The sequence below is a fragment of the Rousettus aegyptiacus genome, unplaced genomic scaffold (assembly GCF_014176215.1).
Source record: "Rousettus aegyptiacus isolate mRouAeg1 unplaced genomic scaffold, mRouAeg1.p scaffold_m13_p_1, whole genome shotgun sequence".
NCBI classification, from domain to species: domain Eukaryota; kingdom Metazoa; phylum Chordata; class Mammalia; order Chiroptera; family Pteropodidae; genus Rousettus; species Rousettus aegyptiacus.
The window spans coordinates 15076362-15082047 of NW_023416284.1; the positions used below are offsets into that span (position 1 = coordinate 15076362).

General features: G+C 45.5%; 1 pseudogene; it reads right to left on the reverse strand.

Annotated features, from left to right (window-relative positions):
• Window positions 1–1687: 1687 nt before the first annotated feature.
• On the reverse strand, window positions 1688–1806 carry LOC118607391 (annotated as a pseudogene).
• Between the last annotated feature and the right edge of the window lie 3880 nt (window positions 1807–5686).

The window sequence follows — 5686 nt, forward strand, 5'->3', positions numbered from 1 at the left end:
TTATCTTACTGTATGCTCGCGTAACCTGTCAAAAAAGTTTTGTTATTATTATTTTTTTAAGTCAAGAAAAACAGCCAGACCCAAGTCCCAAATCCCTACTGGGTCCCACAGTTGTCACCCTTGGGATCCATCTCTGGGCTCCCCCTCCCATTCTCTGTTCTGGCTTTTTAAGAGACACCCCTTTTAGAGAGACCCCGGGTCTGTGGAAGTCCCCCAGCCAAGTGCCTACTTCCACAGAAGTGGGTGCCTGGCAGTTGGAGGAGCAAAACTACAAAGATGCCCCCCCAGCCTTCCTCACTTTGCATGCCCTTCCCCTAAAGTGTTCACGTGAATAAGGTTCACTTCCTCCCGTGCTATCGACATGGGGGACGCTGCCCATGGGCAGGCAGCTGCTCTTCACTGGATCCTCAGGGCACCTCCACACCAAGAAAAGAGGCCCTATTTCTCAGAGCAGTACAAGGCCACCCCAACCGGCCCCAGCCCTTCTATCTAGCTTTATCTTCTCCACTGCCCCATCTCAGACTGATGGCTGGGCACCAATAGGACCTGCTTCCTCTTACCTCTGGCCTGTGCACAAGCTGTTCCCTCCACCTGAACAGTCCTGCTCCCCTACCTGCTTAGCTAATGTCTACTCATCACGCAAACCTCATTTCAGATGGGCTCTCCTCCAGGAAGCCCTCCTTGATCCTGTCAGGGGCCCTCTTCTAGTCTCCCACGACACGTTGGGATTTCTGAGTGCAGAATTCTAGCTGTGCCACTTTGACACTGACTGCGTGACTCTGGGCTAATTACCTGACTTCTCTGTATTCCAGTTTTCTCATTTATGAAACAGTGCTTAGCTCAGAGTTATAAAGATTACATGCCTTAATCCAGATAAGATGCTCAAAATAGTGCCTGGTACACAGTAAACACTGGATAACTTTTGGTTCTTATCTCACCATACTTGGGATTGCCTGTTTATCTGTCTCTCCCACTAGACTGTGATGAGCTTCTTGAATACTGCAGCTGGATCGTGTCATCCTGATGTTCAATCAGGGCCTGGTACATATTGAAAAATTCTCAAAAAATTTTTGTTGAACAAGTGAAACAATCCATTCAAATCAATCAACATTTATGAGCATTTGCAAAGCATGTGAACGATCTAATACTCCATGTCAGATACTGGGCTACACACTAAATACTTCCTATACGTTATTTCATTTAATCCTTGTGATGAGGGTTTGAGTTAGGTACTGGAGCCTGCCCATGTCACAGATGGGTAAACTCTATGCCCTTTACCAGTTTTATTTTTTCATCGCAGCACATATTACGCATTTATTTGTCTGTTTGTGATAGAGCCAGACTCCCAACTAAAATGGAACCTCTGCGAGAGCAGGGAGTATTCTGTGGTGTTCATGGGGCCCATAACGGTGTCCAGCATATATTGGGTGTGCAGCTTATATGTGTGTGAAACACCCTTTGCCTCCGGAAAACCTTGATTCTCCTCCACCCCAGACTGAGGTGATGCCCCCACACTATGCTTTCATTGCACATGGCAACTATGTGTACTTCCCCCAACCCGGCAGTCGCCAGCCTTCTTTATATTACTTCTCTTTTTTTTTCTTTAAGTGAGGCAACCCTTGGTTGACCTCATAGGTTCCAAGGATCTTGTCAGCTTGCAATCTCTTATTTTTTATTTTTTATTTTATGCCTATGGAACCTGGTTTTCCTAGGTGGTCTCCCATCCGAGTACTAACAAGGCCCGACCCTGCTTAGCTTCCGAGATCAGATGGGATCGGGCATGTTCAGGGTGACATGTCCGTAGACTTAACATTACTTCTTAAACTGGTGGTTTTCTTGGCCAGCCCGCCAACTCTGAAAGGGCAGGGCCTGTGGTTAATAACAAGAGTAATGATGAACATTTGTGAAGTATTTAGCGTGGGCCAGCTCTCTAGATGAAGTATCCCCTTCAGTAGTTTCAAGAAGCCTATGAAGTATGATGTCGTCTCCACTTTATGGGGGAGGAAACTGAGTCTTGTGGAGGTGAGGAGGCTTGCTGCAGGTGAAGTGACTAGTGAGTCACTTGCTACCTGTGCCTGACCCAGGCAGTCTGAATTTAGCGTCGAGGTCTTTAACCTCTTCAGAAAAGACGGCAGTCATTTATACCATAAACAGAGCAGGGAGCACTTGACAAGTGTCTTCTGACTGCCCCCTGACAAGCAGAAGACAGAAAAGGTGGTTTCTGGCTTCACTCCAGACAGTGGGGACGGGGCGCTGGACCCCATTCCTCGCATGGGCATAACGGCTCTCTTCCTTCTCACTCTCCAAAGTGGGTCCTACAGGCTCAGAATCCCTTGCCCTTTCACTTCGGAAAGGCTGGCGAGTGAGCTCGTGCTGCCATGTTTCCGAGCTGGCCCTCCTAGAAGGTTCCACCCTGACTGCCAGACTCCGCGGCCCCAGTGATGTTGTTGTAAGAGGGCTGGATCGTCTTCCTGGCTATTAGCAAAAGGAAAACCGACCAACCCACAAAAAAAAATTGCTTCAAAAGAGAGAAGCCGTAAGAAGAGTCTGCCACCTCAAGTCGCTCAAAAAGGAAAGAAAAGGAGTCCTAAGATTTCAGCTGGGGATCCGGCTTTTCCTCCCCTTGGATCCCTTTGGTGTTTATTTTAATTTAAAATGCTTTCAAACTGCCAGAAAAGTTGCAAGAATAACACTCAGAGCTCTGAAATACCCTTTACCTAGATTCACCATTTGTTTTTTTGCATTTGCTACATTTATTTTCTCTCTCTCGACAGATATTAGGCAGATAGAGATAGAGATACAGATAGATAAATAGGTAGATAGGTATAGTTGCACATATAATTATGGGACATATATTGTTTCTGAACCACCTGAGAATCGATTGCAGATGTCACACCCCTTGACCCCATAACGCTTCAGCATGTATTTCCCATAAAGAGGCTATCCTCTTACCTAACCACAGTACGGCTATGAAATTCAAGACATTTAACGTTCATATAACACTTTAATCTACTATCCATATTTGTGTTCTGTCAATTGACCTAGTAATGTTCTTTATAGTATTCTTTTCCCTCTAGTACAAGATCCAGTCCTAGAGAATGTATTATGTTTAATTGTCATGTCTTTTTACTCTCTTCTAATCTGGAATAGCAACCTGCCTTTCTTTGCCTTTCACGACATTGAAATTTTGAAGACCACAGACCAGATATTTTATAGACTATTGCTCGGTTTGGTTGTGCCTGATTTTCCCTCATAATTAGATTCAGGTTATGCGTTTTCAGCTGGAAATTACGAAACTGATGTTGAATACTTCTCAGGGTGTCACTTCTAGATGCCCCTGACGTCTGTAGGCCTGAAGAGGGTGATATTCCTTTTGATTACTTAGTTAAGAGGTGGTCTGATTTCTCCACTGCATAACTTACAATTTCCCTCCTTGTAAGTAATAAACAATCCGTGGGGACACTTTAAGGTCATGTAAATATCCTGTTCCTGCTGATTTTTGCAGGGTTTATTTCTGATCAGCAGGAAAAGGTGCCTCACCCCCTTTCAGTTTCTTTGTCCTTGTCATCCTCCCGTACCCACCGCCCCGCCCCCCCGCCCCAGCCTCGTGGGACTGAGATGAGGCCACTCTTAGCAAACTATATCAGTGTTATATGGGGCTTGGAGATGCTTATCCACCTTGGGAGCCCTGCTGGGTGACTCTATGGACTCTGCTCCCTGCCTTCTCAGGGTAAATCCAGCAGTTGAAGAGTCTAGGTGGGTTCAGAAGAAAGGAGACTCATCTGAAAATGAAAATGCAAACCAGATGGGGAGAGGGGAGAGACAAGCTTTGGGCTCAGCCCTCAGGAACCTGACTATGTCTGTAAGGCTCAGGTAAGGCTCAGGTAAGGCTGTTGTCCTTCTGTCCCCCTGTGGGAACAGTGTCCACACAAAGGCTGGCAGTCCTGGTCCAAGTATGAACATCGCAATAGAAAGTGTAGCTCTGTGTGAGGAGAATAGCAACTGTTTAATATGGGAAACAAACAAACCAACCAAGCCAGGGCCTCCAAGTATCACCACACCATCGCCAAGTGAGAGAGGTGGACACCAGGGTGTGGGACGCAGCTGAGAAAATATGGACCTGCTGCTTTTCCCTTTCCCCCGCTTGTGGGTCTCTGGCTGCTGAGACTCTGGCACAGCTCAGGGCTGGGGAATTCGTTTATTCTTTTGAAGCGTGAAGGACACTGCTTGACTTTGTGAAAAAACATAGTCGCCTGCTTGCATTTCAAATAGTTTAACGCCTCCTCTGCTACCTAGCTGTGATCTATAGGGCTGATTGTTCAGGCCTCGAAGTACCAAATAAATGAACTGTGAATGTCCAAGGATGGAGAAGAAATGTCCTTATTCAAATCAAACTTTGGCTGGACAGGATCGTTGACTTTTGCTCTGATGTTACAGGGAAGCAGTGGGACAGGGTCTATCGCCCTCAGGTTCTCCTGGGGCGACAGCTGGCTGGTTCTGCACCTTTAGGCAGGAGGAAATGGGCACCTCATCTGAGTCAGGGCCACCAGCTCTGGTGAAGACCCTGTGTGGTGAAAGCTGTTTCTCTAGGTTAGAGGTCATATCCATAATCTTAGGTCAAGGGGCAAAGGACAGAAAAGGCACCTATGGGAAAACTGCTGAATGCAAGGCACTGCCTAGAATGAATATGGGTGACGGATGGGAGGGGGCAGGACAGTGTAGTCAAGTACACACCATCTGAAGTCAGACTAGACTTGGGTTTAAATCCCAGCTCCGCTGCTTACTTACCAGCTATTTGACTTGGGCAAGTGATTTCATCTCTTTAAGCCTCAGTTTCTTCCTCTGCAAAGTGGGGAGCAATAATAATACTCAACTTGAATTACAAGTATTACATGAGATTATGTATGCAATATACTCATTCAGGCATTTAAGTGCTCAATAACCTTGTAATAATAGTGTAAGTTCTAATAAGAATAATAATAGTGTTGATGACAAGGATGGCCATTATTATTTCTGAGCCTCCAGGCTGCTACGTTAGGCTCGGCTAGGTAGGAAGTTGGAGCCGGAGTGGAGGTGGGAGTGGGGATATGGGCCAAGGGAGCAGTGAGTGGCACTGAGCAGAGGCCGCCAGGTATAAAATATCATCATCTCGGTGGCTCCTACCCCATCAACAGCTCCGTTCTCAGCAATCTTACCATCATTTTTAATGACTGTGTATTATCCTATTACATAGATAAACTGCGTTTTATTGAAGCAGACAATATTTTTAATTGTAGAATATTCCAATGATTTGGTCGAATCATATTTTGATAGGGAAGCAAAGTGGTTTATCTGAATCAGAACAGTCTTTAAAGATAGAGATCTTCAATTCTTTACTCAACATTTTTTGACTGTCAGCTTTAAGCCAGGCCCTGTGCTATGCACCACTCATACAGAGGTAAAGAAGATAAATATGGACCTGCCCTCAAAATGGTTGTGGTCTAGAAGGGGAGACAGGCATGGAACTGGACCTGAGTTTAAACCCCTGGCTGCACGATCTTAAACAAGCCACACATCTCCAAGCCATCGTTTCCTCATATATGGAATCTCGATGTAGAAAGTTACAGGCACAGTATTCGGCCAATAAACATTAGCTCTCTCTTTTAATGATTAGTACTTTTAAAGCTGTTTTTAAATTCTTTTGCTT